The sequence below is a fragment of the Bufo bufo genome, chromosome 7 (genome assembly GCF_905171765.1).
Source record: "Bufo bufo chromosome 7, aBufBuf1.1, whole genome shotgun sequence".
NCBI lineage: Eukaryota > Metazoa > Chordata > Amphibia > Anura > Bufonidae > Bufo > Bufo bufo.
The window spans coordinates 197,667,067-197,683,670 of NC_053395.1; positions in this window are offsets into that span (position 1 = coordinate 197,667,067).

Consider the following 16,604-nt stretch of genomic DNA (forward strand, 5'->3'; position numbering starts at 1 on the left):
ATTGAGATGTAACCTGACGCTTTTATACATTGGGTGACAGATAACAGCTTACCGCCGTATAAAGTCATGAGGCGGTAGGCAAGCGCTTAAGAGAAAAACAACTCTTTAAAACTTATGTCCATTAGCACATGATACAGCTTCCGGGACGTCGTTTCTTTCTGGTGTCACATTGACCATATCTTGTCACTTGACCAGATGGCTGCACAGTCCATATCTCATTGACTCTGCTCAAGTATGTAAAGCCTAGTGTATGAGCAGATATTTTGCACTATGGGCAGTCACAGGTCTTATGTCCATTTTAATTTCAACAAAAATACTGTAAAAAAAAAAGAAGCCTTTTAAGGCTACTTTCACACTTGCGTTCGGGGTTCCGCTTGTGAGTTCCGTTTGAAGGCTCTCACAAGCGGCCCCGAACGGATCCGTACGGCCCCAATGCATTCTGAGTGGATGCGGATCCGCTCAGAATGCCTCAGTCTGGCACCGTTTGGCCTCCGTTCCGCTCAGCAGGCGGACACCCGAACGCAGCTTGCAGCGTTCAGGTGTCTGCCTGGCCGTGCGGAGCCAAACGGATTCGTCCAGACTTACAATGTAAGCCAATGGGGACGGAGCCGTTTGAAGTTGACACAATATGGTGCAATTTCAAACGGATCCGTCCCCCATTGACTTTCAATGCAAAGTCTGGACTAACTTTCAGACTTCGAATTTTTTCTGAAATATAATGCAGACGGATCCGTTCTGAACGGATCCCATCGTTTGCATTATAGGAGCGGATCCGTCTGTGCAGATACCAGACGGATCCGCTCCGAACGCAAGTGTGAAAGTAGCCTAATAAAGATCATTTCTAAAATGAAAAATAAAAATAAAATAATGAACAAAATATTTTAATACTTATTCATTTTCTGAGTTCTGGATTTAGGTGACAACTGCTAAAGACAGTCATTATGGTTCCCATAGAGCAGGCATGCTCAACCTGCGGCCCTCCAGCTGTTGCAAAACTACAACTCCCAGCATTCCCAGACAGTCTACAGCTATCAGCCTGCAGCAGGGCATGGTGGGAGTTGTAGTTTTACAACAGCTGGAGAACCCCTGCCATAGAGGATGTGACTCGGCTCTTCATCGAATCTGCTCCAAATGAGATATAAATCTGAAGTTTTATATAGAGGAACCTTATTCCATTCTCACCGCTCTCTCTCTCTCTTTTTGCCATAATGGTTGTAACCCAGTCTTTCTGAATATGCAACTGGTGTTGTGATTATCATCATATAATGTTCATCCATTATTGGGATTGGAGCAGGAGAGCCTATATATAATCCTATACACGGAGATACAGTAAAATATGAAAGATAAGGATGTATATGGTAGAAAGTCAGCAGAATGTAATAAAGCAATCCACCCATCAGCCCCCATTCACAGTATGAGAATGCGTGAAGTGGGGTTGTTACAGTACATGATGTAGTTAGACACAGTGTAGCAAGAGCAAAACTGTTTCCTTGACAACAGACTGCACAATGATTGCTCCATATGACCCTTTAAAAAAACTAAAACAAAACTTTCTGTTGATAACTATTTTCATAGACTTCATGGGATTTTCTTAGTATAGATGATCCTAGGATATGCAATCACTGTCTAATCTGTGTGACTGTCAATGCAGTTGACCTGTTGGCTCGCCATGATCAGCCATGGACTAAAGCAGGTCATGTCTGAAAGGAGATAAAGCATAGTTGCCAACAGTCCCGAATTCGTAGGGACTGTCCCAAATTTTCAGAGACAGTAATGGAAAATTTGGGCAAAGTGAGTGGTCCTGGGTGGGTTTGAAGGTTTTCCTGGGGAGGGCTTTCTTGGCCGAATTTACCAACTACCATGTTGGTAAGAAGGAATGAAGTGGCACGGTGCTTTTGGCAAAATATAATGATCGAACCAGTGACCATATCTACCTACTCTTCTGGATTGTTCAAAAATATAGATTTCCATCACTCCTGGCAGAGCAGACAAGTCTCCTGCAGGACCTCCGGGGGGATGGCTGTATATATCTTTAAAGGGATCCAACTAGGAGTGGTATAAGTATGTACATTACGTATGAAGCTTTTCCTTGCGATGCTGCAGGCAACAAGAATTATATCATTACATTTTTGGCTGTTTGAAGGGAAACATTGTTGGCAGTATTATTTATTGAGGTACTCTAATTGAACTATTATTTATAGTTGGTATAGCACGGTTTGTATGAGTAATACGCTTAGAGAGTGATCCTCTAATGGCATGCGATGGCGGCAAGTTGGCTGTTATTGGTCATGACTTGGGCAAAGTCTATAGAAATGTTGTCTGACTCCTTGGAATATGGAAGCATGCAGCATGAACGCCCTGAATATTTTGAATGAGGATAAGAAATCCATGCCTATTGTCATTACCTATATATGCCCTCCCTCTTGGCTGCTAAATGTATTCATTGGACTATTCCTATTATCATTTTCTAAAAAAAAAACACCACCCAACCCCTAGCTGGAGTCACGGGGCCATAGATGAGAGCCTTCTCCACCTACCCCGTGTCCTTGTCCAGACTCAGTATGAGGCAGAGACCTCTTATGAAGCCAATGACCATTTTTCGGGCTCCATAAAGTGGCAGTGGACTGTACGTCGCAGTGTATAGAGAGCAGTGGAAAACTGGGAAGCATTAATGCAGAAGCAGGGGGATTGGTAAGATGAGGATTACATCAATGGGGTTCCTTCTCATCGGACTCCCACAAGAACAGAGATCTCTTACTCCTTGGAACCCCCCCCCCCCCAAAAAAAAAAACGAATAGAACGGCATATCATGCATGTGAACTGGCGCTCCACTCATCTCTGTGAGAGTTCCAGAAATGGTCAAGTGCTGTACTTAGCTGCCACTGGAACTCCCATAGAGATGAACCCAGCAGCACTGCACATACATCACCTCCCACTCTCTTTATTTCAGAGGGCTCTGAGGTGTATGGGGTTCCCCTTTTTTGATCGGTACGGGTCCCAGCGGTAGGACCCCCACTGATCTAATAGTTATCCCCTATTCGGGATGAGCAGAGCGAGCTTCGGATCTTAGATCTGAAGTTACTTTGCTCAAAACTTTGGTTTAATGCTGTACAGAGATCCGTCTCCATACAGCATTAAAATATATGGCCTCCGACGAGGCGAAGTAAGTTATCCTCCCACCGATGTGATATTGATTATGTATACCAGGCATACATTTAATTTTCTGATTTTTAGTTACAAATGCACTAAATTCAGGTGAGATATGTGCCTTTTGATAAATGTGGTATAAATCCCTCTAACTATCTACTCTGGATACATCAGTCTTAGGCCTCATGCATGCAACCGTATTTTGGGTCTGTGTCTGATACGCATTCTTTCCGGATCGCACGCAGATCCATTCATTTTAATGCCATGTCATCTGTGTGCTGTCTGTATTTGTGTGGCCATTCCGCAAATTATAGAATGTCCTATTCTTGTCCGTTTTGCAGAAAGGAATAGGCAGTTCTATTTAGTAAATGCGGCATTCTCACAGCCGGTACCCATACTTTTGGTAGTGTGCGTCATCGGGCGGGTGTTTAAAGATGGTGCCCGCTCCTGAGTGCTGCGGGCGCCATAGCTGCGGGTGGCCGCCTGCTTCTTATAGCAGACACCTGCAGTAATGCCAATCGCGGACATTTAACCCCTTAGATGCCGTGGTCAATCCTGAGAGCGCTGTGTGGCAATCGGAGGAGCAATCGGAGGAGCCGGAGCGTGTGTGCAGCAGCCCCTATCTTTGTGAATGACAGGAGGCTGCTGCATAGTATTTCCTATGGAGCCCTTGCTTGTAATAGGGCTCCATAGGAAAGCTGTAAAATCATCATAGATTCCAATGCAAGTGCATTGGAGTCTATGATAATAGCAATCAGATGATTGCATGTTATAGTTCCCTATGGGAACTATAAAAAAGTGAAAAAAAAAAGTAAAACATAAATAAATAAAAAAAATACAAAAATTCTGTTCACCCCCCTTTTCCCAAAATAAAAATAAAAGAACTAAAATCATGGGAGTTGAGATGTGTGAAAACGCCCATAGTATAAAAATATATTCTCCACATGGCAAACAGCAAAACGGAAAAAAGCATCCAAATGGCTGATTCGCCGTTTTTGGTTGCTTCATTTTCTGAATTTTTTTTTTATAAAAAGTGATCAAAAAGTCATACACACCCCATAATGATATCGATGAAAAGTTCAGATCGCCCAGCAAAAAATAAAAAACCCGCAAAACTGTGGTGGAATTGCTTATTTTTTTGCAATTTCACCCCATTTGGAATTTTTTTCCCGCTTCCCACTACATCATATGCAATATTAAATGGTGCCGTTGGAAAGTACAACTTGTTCGCCAAAAAACAAGCCCTCATATGGCTATGTGAACAGAGAAATAAAAAAGTTATGGCTCTGGGAAGGCAGGGAGCGCAAAATGAAAACGCAAAAAAAAACCAACCTACGGGGCTGAAAGGCTTAAACAACTGCATTAGGCTACATGCACACGAACGTTGTTTGTTTCCGTGTCCGTTCCGTTTTTTTCTTGCGAATAGGATGCGGACCCATTCATTTCAGTGGGTCCGCAAAAATGCGGACAACACACCACGTGTTGTCCGCATCCGTATGTCCGTTCCATAGCTGCGCAAAATATATAGAACATGTCCTATTCTTGTCCGTTTTAGGCATTGTTACAATTGATCCACAAAAAAAAAAACGGATGTCATCCGTTTTTTTTTTGTGGATCTGCAATTTGCGGACCGCAGAACACATACGGTCGTGTGCATGTAGCCTTACTAATAATTTGAAAACTGTGTATTAATAGGAAACATCTGGAAGCTGTCAGATGCTGGGATTGATGGCACTATGCATATGTTAAATATCATGAAGAGCGTAATACTGCATGTATAATATCTGAATTTGAGAGCGAATGTGCATTGCAGTATAGTTTAGATTTTACATATTGTGTGCATTCAACAAACATGCAGAATAATTCGCTTTGCATCAATTGTTTGTTCCATGGCAAATCAAATGATATATTCCAAAAAATAGTTGGACAGAATGGGTGCAAACTGATGGGGTAAAATCCCATGTAAATGAACAGGATCTGTTAATTTTGCAAATAAAGAAAAAAAGTATTAAAAAAAGATAGGAAAGCCAGAAGTGTGAAGGAGGCCTACGTCTACTCCACAGAGCTGACAATCTAGAAGGTATGCTACCGGGGCAGAATAATAATACTAATAATCTTTATTTATATGGTGCCAACCTATTTTGCAGCGCTTTACATTTTAGAGGGTTTAAACAAAATCACACATTACACAGCAACAGTTAGAACAAGAGGAATGACTGTCCTGCTCGCAAGAGCATACAATCTACAGGGGAAACTCGAAAAATTCGAATATCGTGCAAAAGTCCATTTATTCCAGTAATGCTAATTAAAAAGAATTGCATTAATGCAGCTTAAAATTTGAATTTTGTGAAAAGGTTCAATATTCTAGGCTCAAAGTGTCACACTCTAGTCAGCTAATTAATCCATATTCCCTGAGCAAAGGGGACCTCAAAATTGAGACTTTGGGGTTTCATAAGCTGTAAGCCATAATCATCTAAATTATAGCAAATAAAGACTTGACATACCTCACTTTGCCTGTAATGAGTCTATCTCATATATTAGTTTCACCTTTTAAGTTGCATTACTGAAATAAATGAACTTTGCACGATATTCAAATTTTTCGAGTTTCACCTGTATGATATGATGATTGGGACACATTGTATCACAGACTGATTTGATCTGGCCCCCAGAATCTGGGCTGCACCAGTCGCTGGGCAAGTGAATGGGGCAGTGCACAGTCTTATTAGCATGCAGCTCAGTGCACTACACGTAGCTACCTCTCGGTGCTACAATCTGTCACAGCTCAGCCAGAGGACGCTGCCGCCTCAGACGCTGCTCCTCAAATGAGACGGATAATTAGCTGCCCCGTACGGATGCCGCACTCTTCTCACCCCTGATTGCTATCACCTCCTTGCTCCTGGCAGTTTTGACACCTCATAATCAGCCTGCTGCTTTTCTCTTTCTTTCCCACTTCTCTCTATTTTTTTATTTTTTTTTTCCTTTTCAGGGTCTATTCGTATTTTCCTTCATCTAAGTATTTTTCTTAGAGATCAGTAAAAATAATTCCATGTGGAAAGATTCTCTATTATGTGCTATAACTCAGAAAACTTACCGTATATTCTAGCACATGTCCCTAACCTTGTCTGAGAGAGGATTAATACTAGATTCCCCATAAGATTTTATAGTTGTTTCCCACCCAACTCAATTCTATGTATAAAAAAAAAAAAACTATATAAGATATATAGTAACAATATACTTGCACATATAAAGTAAACCCACACATTTCTTAGGTATTCTGTAAATTACCAAGTTTGTTTTAGGCCTCATGCACACGACTGTATTTTTTTGCGGTCCGCAAAACGGGGTTCCGTTTTCCCGTGATCCGTGACCGTTTTTTCGTCCGTGGGTCTTCCTTGATTTTTGGAGGATCCACGGACATGAAAAAAAAGTCGTTTTGGTGTCCGCCTGGCCGTGCGGAGCCAAACGGATCCGTCCTGAATTACAATGCAAGTCAATGGGGACGGATCCGTTTGACGTTGACACAATATGGTGCCATTTCAAACGGATCCGTCCCCATTGACTTTCAACGTAAAGTCTGGAGTCCCTTTTATACCATCAGATCGGAGTTTTCTCCAATCCGATGGTATATTTTAACTTGAAGCGTCCCCATCACCATGGGAACGCCTCTATGTTAGAATATACTGTCGGATATGAGTTAGATCGTGAAACCTCATTTCCGACAGTATATTCTAACACAGAGGCGTTCCCATGGTGATGGGGACGCTTCTACTTAGAATATACTACAAACTGTGTACATGACTGCCCCCTGCTGCCTAGCAGCATCCGATCTCTTACAGGGGGCCGTGATCAGCACAATTAACCCCTCAGGTGCCGCACCTGAAGGGGTTAATTGTACTATCATATCCCCCTGTAAGAGATCAGGGCTGCCAGGCAGCAGGGGGCAGACCCCCCCCCCCTCCCCAGTTTGAATATCATTGGTGGCCAGTGCGGCCCCCCCCCCTTCCTCCCTCTATTGTAATAATTCGTTGGTGGCACAGTGTGCCCCCCCCTTCCTCCCTCTATTGTAATAATTCGTTGGTGGCACAGTGTGCGCCCCCCCCCCTTCCTCCCTCTATTGTAATAAATCGTTGGTGGCACAGTGTGCGCCCCCCCTCCCTCTATAGCATTAACAACATTGGTGGCCAGTGTGCGGCCTCCCATCTCCCCCCCCCCCCCCCCCGATCATTGGTGGCAGCGGGTTACTAGCAATAGTACAATAGTAAAAGATTCATACTTACCTGGGAGCTGCGATGTTCGTGTCCGGCCGGGAGCTCCTCCTACTAGTAAGTGACAGTTCATTTAGCAAAGCGCCGCACAGACCTGAGGCTGTCACTTACCAGTAGGTGGAGCTCCCGGCCGGACACGAACATCGCAGCAGCAGCCAGCAGCAGGTAAGTATGAATCTTCTACTATTGTACTATTGCTAAGTAACCATGGCAACCAGGACTGTAGTAGCGTCCCGGTTGCCATGGTTACCGATCGGAGCCCCAGCGATTAAACTGGGACTCCGATCGGAACTCCGCTGCCACCAATGATGGGGGGGGGGGGAGATGGGAGGCCGCACACTGGCCACCAATGTTGTTAATGCTATAGAGGGAGGGGGGGCCGATGGGGGGCGCACACTGTGCCACCAACGAATAATTACAATAGAGGGAGGGAGGGAGGGGGGGGCGCACACTGTGCCACCAACGAATTATTACAATAGAGGGAGGGGGGGGGGCCGCACTGGCCACCAATGATATTCAAACTGGGGAGGGGGGGGAGGGTCTGCCCCCTGCTGCCTGGCAGCCCTGATCTCTTACAGGGGGCCGTGATCAGCACAATTAACCCCTTCAGGTGCCGCACCTGAAGGGGTTAATTGTGCTGATCACGGCCCCCTGTAAGAGATCGGATGCTGCCAGGCAGCAGGGGGCAGTCTTGTACACAGTTTGTAGTGTATTCTAACTAGAAGCGTTCCCATAACCATGGGAACGCTTCTGTGTTAGAATATACTGTCGGTTCTGAGTTTTCACGAAGTGAAAACTCAGCTTTGAGAAAGCTTTTATGCAGACGGATCTTCGGATCCGTCTGTATAAAAACTAACCTACGGCCACGGATCACGGACACGGATGCCAATCTTGTGTGCATCCGTGTTCTTTCACGGACCCATTGACTTGAATGGGTCCGTGAACCGTTGGCCGTGAAAAAAATAGGACAGGTCATATTTTTTTCACGGCCAGGAAACACGGCTCACGGATGCGGCTGCCAAACGGTGCATTTTCCGTTTTTTCCACGGACCCATTGAAAGTCAATGGGTCCGCGAAAAAAAACTGAAAACGGCACAACGGCCACGGATGCACACAACGGTCGTGTGCATGAGGCCTTAGGCAAAGTAAGAAACGACCACTGGCGAAGATTTATCAAAGCTGGTGCAAAGAAAAACTGGTTTAGTTGCCCATCGCAACTAGTCAGATGGCACCTTTCATTTTCCAAAGGAACTCTGATTAAGGGTCCATTCACACGTCCGTTTTTTCTTTCCTGATCTGTTCCGTTTTCTGGAACAGATCTGGACCAGATCTGGACCCATTCATTTTCAATGGGTCCTGGAAAAAAACGGACAGCACAATGTGTGCTGTCCGTTTCCGTTGTTCCGTTCCGCATGTCCGTTTAAATATAAAACATGTCCTATTCTTTTCCTGAAAAATCGGATCCTGGTACAATACAAAGTCAATGGATCCGCAAAAAACGGAAGACATACGGATGTCATTCCGTATGTCATCCGTTTTATACGGAATCCGTTCCTGGAAATTACATTTAAATTTTTTTTTTTTTTTTTCAAGAAATCCCAACAACTTTATTTGCTTATTGAAATTTATACATGTTTCCGTTTTTTGCGGATCCGCAAAAAACGGATGACATACGGATGACATACGGAAACATTTTCAGGAACAACGGATCCGCAAAAAACGGACAGAAAATCGGATTATTGAAAAATACTGACGTGTGAATGTAGCCTAAGGCCTCATGCACACGACCGTATTTTTTTGCGGTCCGCAAAACGGGGTTCCGTTTTCCCGTGATCCGTGACCGTTTTTTCGTCCGTGGGTCTTCCTTGATTTTTGGAGGATCCACGGACATGAAAAAAAAGTCGTTTTGGTGTCCGCCTGGCCGTGCGGAGCCAAACGGATCCGTCCTGAATTACAATGCAAGTCAATGGGGACGGATCCGTTTGACGTTGACACAATATGGTGCCATTTCAAACGGATCCGTCCCCATTGACTTTCAATGTAAAGTCTGGAGTCCCTTTTATACCATCAGATCGGAGTTTTCTCCAATCCGATGGTATATTTTAACTTGAAGCGTCCCCATCACCATGGGAACGCCTCTATGTTAGAATATACTGTCGGATATGAGTTAGATCGTGAAACCTCATTTCCGACAGTATATTCTAACACAGAGGCGTTCCCATGGTGATGGGGACGCTTCTAGTTAGAATATACTACAAACTGTGTACATGACTGCCCCCTGCTGCCTAGCAGCATCCGATCTCTTACAGGGGGCCGTGATCAGCACAATTAACCCCTCAGGTGCCGCACCTGAAGGGGTTAATTGTAATATCATATCCCCCTGTAAGAGATCAGGGCTGCCAGGCAGCAGGGGGCAGACCCTCCCCCCCCTCCCCAGTTTGAATATCATTGGTGGCCAGTGCGGCCCCCCCCCTCCCTCTATTGTAATAATTCGTTGGTGGCCAGTGCGCCCCCCCCTCCCTCTATTGTAATAATTCGTTGGTGGCACAGTGTGCGCCCCCCCCCCCCTCCCTCCCTCTATTGTAATAATTAGTTGGTGGCACAGTGTGCGCCCCCCATCGGCCCCCCCTCCCCACGAAGTGAAAACTCAGCTTTGAAAAAGCTTTTATGCAGACGGATCTTCGGATCCGTCTGTATAAAAACTAACCTACGGCCACGGATCACGGACACGGATGCCAATCTTGTGTGCATCCGTGTTCTTTCACGGACCCATTGACTTGAATGGGTCCGTGAACCGTTGGCCGTGAAAAAAATAGGACAGGTCATATTTTTTTCACGGCCAGGAAACACGGCTCACGGATGCGGCTGCCAAACGGTGCATTTTCCGTTTTTTCCACGGACCCATTGAAAGTCAATGGGTCCGCGAAAAAAAACGGAAAACGGCACAACGGCCACGGATGCACACAACGGTCGTGTGCATGAGGCCTTATGAAAGTTGGAATCCGGTTTTGCTGTGGGCAACTAAGCCAGTTTTTATTTACACCAGTTTTGATAAATCTCCCCCTTTTTGTAAAACTAAGGAACTGTTCAGAATTCGTAGTTTTTTTTCTTTGTCAAACACTGATTAGAGTTTAAAGCGTCACTGAGTTTTTTTAAAACTTTTGATTGGTGGGGGTCCAAGTACTGAGACCCCCACTGATCTCTAGAATGAGGGGAGAGAAGAGCTCTATAGAAGTCTTTGGCCCCTTCTCCATTCCATCCTTTAAGAGAGAAAGAGAGTGTGTGATATGTGACCGCTTCTCTCTTTTCGTTCTAAGGGTCAGTGGGTGTCTCAGCTCTAAGACCCCCACCGATCAAAACTTTTGATATGTTTTTAAGACATATCAAAAGTTTTACCAAAACCCAGTGACTCTTTAAGCTTAAAGGGGTTGCTGGGCTACATATATGAATAACCTATCCTCAAGAGAGGTCATCAATATCAGATTGATGAGGGTCCTATGCCCGGTACCCTCACCGGTCAGCTATTTCAGGCAGCCGAGGCGCAGGAAACGCTATAGTTTATGGAGCTGAAGCAGACAGCTCTGTGTACAGTGTAAAGGTCATGCTGGGGTAGTGCAGCTCTCTACAGTATGCCACCACCAGAAGCCACACAGTGTACTTTGTAGTTTATAATGCCGCGTCTGCCCGAAACAGCTGATTGGCGAGGTGCCGGACGTAGGACCCTCAGCAATTGGATATTGATGACCTCTCCTGAAGTACCGTCACCAATATCTGTAGCCCAATAACCCCTTTAAGCTGAACCCTATTATTACTATTGGGGTTCACCCTTAGGCCCCTTTCACACGGGCGAGTTTTCCGTGCGGGTGCAATGCGTGAGTTGAACGCATTGCACCGCCACTGAATCCGCACCCATTCATTTCTATGGGGCTGTTCACATTAGCGGTGATTTTCACGCATCACTTGTGCGTTGCATGAAAATCGCAGCATGCTCTATATTGTGTGTTTTTCACAAAATAGAATGGGTGATGGATCATGTGATGGACCATGTGATGAACGCAGTGACGTCATCAAAGGTCCTATTCCTCACAGATGAAGACAGAAGAGATGCCGGCTGCGCGAACAAGTGGATTAAGGTGAGTTAAATTTATTTATTTATTTTTTAACCCCTCCAGCCCTATTTTACTTAGCATTCTGTATTCAGAATGCTATTATTTTCCCTTATAACCATGTTATAAGGGGAAATAATACAATCAACACAACCTTGAACCCAAACCTGAACTTCTGTGAAGTGGCTTGGATGCGGACCAAAACAACGGTCGTGTGCATGAGGCAGTTTAAGACCACTTGAAAAATGGCAAAAAATCATATTTAGCATGGCTGGATCTTAACAAGGTTCCAAGTAGAGCTTCAACATGCAACAAGAAGAAATGGGAGTGAGACTAAACATTTTTTGAGCATTCAATTTAATGAAAACAACAAATAAACTGAAACAGGCTGTTTTTCAGCTGATCAAAAGTTTAGGACCACATGCCTTTAAAAGGCCAAATCTGTGCAAAGATGTGGATTCATTGTCATTTTCTGTCAGGTGGTCACACGTTGTGATGGCAAAGGCAAAAAAACTCTCCCTTTTTGAACATGGTCGGGTTGTTGAACTGCATAAGGCTACTTTCACACCTGCGTTCAGGTGTCCGCTCGTGAGCTCCGTTTGAAGGGGCTCACGAGCGGTCCCGAACGCAGCCGTCCAGCCCTAATGCATTCTGAGTGGACGCGGATCCGCTGAGAATGCATCAGTCTGCCAGCGTTCAGCCTCCGCTCCGCTCAGTGAGCGGACACCTGAACGCTGCTTGCAGCGTTCGGGTGTCCGCCTGGCCGTGCGGAGGCGAGCGGATCCGTCCAGACTTATAATGGAAGTCAATGGGGACGGATCCGTTTGAAGATGACACAGTATGGCTCAATTTTCAAACGGATCCGTTCCCCATTGACTTTGAATGTAAAGTCAAAACGGATCCGTTTGCATTATCATGAACAAAAAAAAAATATATATATATATATATTTTTTTTTCATGGTTATGCAAACGGATCCGTTCTGAGCGTTTGCATTATAGGAGCGGATCCGTCTGTGCAGACACCAGACGGATCCGCTCCTAACGCAAGTGTGAAAGTAGCCTAAGCAGGGTCTCTCACAGCGCGCCATCGCTGCTAAGGTGGGACGCAGTAAGACAGTCATTTGGAATTTCTTAAATTCTTAAATGATCCTGAGGGTTATGGAACAAAAAAGTCAAGTGGAAGACCCAAAAAAATTTCATCAGCACTGAGCCGGAGGATCCAATTGGCTGTCCGTCAAGACACTGGACGATCTTCGACCCAAATTAAGGCCCTTACTGGTGCTGACTGCAGCCCCATAACCATCAAACGGCATCTGAGACTGAAGGGCTTCAAAAACAAAAAACGTCTTCAAAGACCTCGTCTCCTTGAACGCCACAGAACTGCTCGTTTGGACTTTGCAAGAGAGCACCAAACATGGGACATTCAAAGGTGGAAGAAAGCTTTATTCTCTGATGAGAAAAAATGTAACCTTGATGGTCCTGATGGTTTCCAACGTTACTGGCATGACAAGTAGATCCCACCTGAGATGTTTTTTACGCACCACAGTGGAAGGGGCGCCATAATGGTCTGGGGTGCTTTTTCCTTCAGTGGAACAATGGAGCTTTAGCAAGTGCAGGGGCGTCAAACGGCCGCTGTCTATGTCCAGATGTTGCAGAGAGCATTCCTCATGACTGAGGGCCCTCGTCTGTGTGGTAACGATTGGGTTTTTAAACAGGACAACGCTGCAGTACACAATGCCCACAGGACAAGGGACTTCTTCCAGGAGAATAACATCACTCTTTTGGCCCATCCTGCGTGTTCTCCTGATCTTAATCTAATTGAGAACCTTTGGGGATGGATGGCAAGAGAAGTTTACAAAAATGGACAACTGTTCCAGTCAGTAGATGGCCTTCATGCGGCCGTCTTCACCACTTGGAGAAATGTTCCCACTCACCTCATGAAAACGCTTGCATCAAGCATGCCGAAACAAATTTTTTAAGTGATAAACAATAACGGCGGAGCTACTCATTACTGAGTTCATGTTTTGAAGTTGGACTTCTGTTTTGGGGGGGTTTCATTTTTTTTTTGGAAGTGTGGTCCTAAACTTTTGATCAGCTGAAAAACAGCCTGTTTCAGTTTATTTGTTGTTTTCATTAAATTGAATGCTCAAAAAATGTTTTGTCTCACTCCCATTTCTTCTTGTTGCATGTTGAAGCTCTACTTGGAACCTTGTTAAGATCCAGCCATGCTAAATATGATTTTTTGCCATTTTTCAAGTGGTCTTAAACTTTTGATCAGGACTGTATCATTAATAAATCAAAGTGTTCACTAATATCAGTATTATTAGAAATTTTCCTCTGCTGTGACTTAGGCACCATGCACACGAACGTATTTTCTTTCCGTGTCCATTCCTGCGGACCGTATCCGGAACCATTCATTTCAATGGGTCCGTAAAAAAAGGAAGTTACTCCATGTGCATTCCGTTTCTGTATGTCCGGATTTCCGTTCCGCAAAAAATTAGAACATGCCCTATTAGTGTCCACATTACAGACAAGGGTAGTACTGTTCTATTAGGGGCCAGCTGTTCCGTTCAGCAAAATACGGAAAGCACACGGACGTCATCCGTACTTTTTGCTGATCTGTTTTTTGCCTACCGCAAAATACATACAGTCATATGCATGAGGCCTAAAGGGGTTGTCCGGGTTCAGAGCTGAACCCAGACATGTCCCCTACTTCACTCACCCCTCTGAGATGAGCATTTCATGCTCCGATTCTCTCCCTTGCCCTAGGCTGAATCGCGCAGGACAAGGGATTTTTCTTAATTTCTGGTGACGTCACCGGTCTCTGCTAGGCGGAGAATTCTGCCTAGCAGTGTTCCCGGTGACGTCACCAGCATTAATGGGCGGGCTTTTTCACTGCCCTAGCCTGTAAAACAGCCTAGGGCAGCGCAAAAGCCCGCCCATTAGTGCCGGTGACGTCACCGGCAACACTGCTAGGTATAAGCCTTCGCCTAGCAGTGGTAAAATGTAAACAAAAAAGCCCTTGTCCTGCATGATACAGAGCAGGACAAGGGAGAGCATTGGAGCATGAAATGCTCTGATGCTCATCTCAGAGGGGCTGCCTGGGTGAAAAAGGGCATATGTCCGGGTTCAGCTTTGAACCCGGACAACCCCTTTGAAGAGGACCTGTTCCCTCTTCTGACATGTCTGACAATTCTAGAGCATCAATTTTTATAATATGATGTGGGCAGCATGGTCTGACCAAGGACAACATCTACATGGAATTTGAATGTTCTCCCTGTGTTTGCATGGGTTTCCTCCGGGAATTTTCTTCCCACGCTCCCACTGGTTTTCACAGACTAGATGCCAGTAATAGTGGTCTGTTTTTAATGTGTCCACTCCCGCTCCAGAGTGCATAGGCCCTAGACGATCCTTCTTGAGGTATGGGCAGGGTCCAAAATAATTTTGGAGTCTGGTGTTTGGTGTCAGGATTCTAAGTGATTTGGGGTCTTTAATCTATATGAATTTTTGGTTCTGAATTAATGTTAGGGTTGTCTAATGAAGGGTTTATGTGCACTAGTCAACCATTGGATTGGGAAGTGTTTTGGTATGTGTGGCTGATAAATGTCCATAAAAATTCTGGAGTTTCCATGACTTTTTTCTCCATTGTTGACCATCACAGTTGAGTGATTTGTCTGAACAGGTTTGGGTTGCACAGTGGGGTCTCCATCAGGCTTCGGGTTCCTGGGCCCGAAGAGATTTGACAACACACTACCCTAGAGGTTGAAGGTGACTGATTTATAACCGACTTGTGTTTTACAAGGACATTGTTCTAGATGACGAGGCCATAAGTTAAAACAATAAAATGGCCACAATTGGGCAATTACATTTCTTTCTTTTCTTTGTGACATGGGCTTCTATTGATGAAATATTGAATCATTTTTAATCACGTAGACTTTGCCACATGGTGCCCAACTGTCTTTTATCATGAATGACTTACCAAGTCCTGCCAATGACTGCTCCAGACCATGACTGAAAAATTTTCAACATTTTATCTGCTTTGATTGACACTGCCAAGAGGAAATTGAAAGCATTATAGCTCTTATAGTTTTTTTTTTTGAGTATTATGGATGGCAAGGGTTCAAACAAGTGGTTCCTTCAACTAACCAAATATGTTTTTCCACATAAAGAGTTATTTCATTGGAGACAGTATGCCATAAATGTCTCATCGATGAAAATGTGACATGGGTTCAGTTCAACCAACTGGAGACAGTTGGTTGCACAGGAGCCTGACTCTCTCCATTGGCAGTTCCAATATAATGGAGCTGGCAGTGGCTGCAAATAGGAAAAAGTAGAGAGAACTGTTTGCATATATCCATTAACATATATGGGAGTTACAATAGCTAAAATAGCTAACCAACCTCACCTAGGCTTCTCTTACAATTTCTCCAACAGTATACACTGCGTGCAGAATTATTAGGCAAATGAGTATTTTGACCACATCATCCTCTTTATGCATATTGTCTTACTCCAAGCTGTATAGGCTCGAAAGCCTACTACCAATTAAGCATATTAGGTGATGTGCATCTCTGTAATGAGAAGGGGTGTGGTCTAATGACATCAACACCCTATATCAGGTGTGCATAATTATTAGGCAACTTCCTTTCCTTTGGCAAAATGGGTCAAAAGAAGGACTTGACAGGCTCAGAAAAGTCAAAAATAGTGAGATATCTTGCAGAGGGATGCAGCACTCTTAAAATTGCAAAGCTTCTGAAGCGTGATCATCGAACAATCAAGCGTTTCATTCAAAATAGTCAACAGGGTCGCAAGAAGCGTGTGGAAAAACCAAGGCGCAAAATAACTGCCCATGAACTGAGAAAAGTCAAGCGTGCAGCTGCCAAGATGCCACTTGCCACCAGTTTGGCCATATTTCAGAGCTGCAACATCACTGGAGTGCCCAAAAGCACAAGGTGTGCAATACTCAGAGACATGGCCAAGGTAAGAAAGGCTGAAAGACGACCACCACTGAACAAGACACACAAGCTGAAACGTCAAGACTGGGCCAAGAAATATCTCAAGACTGATTTTTCTAAGGTTTTATGGACTG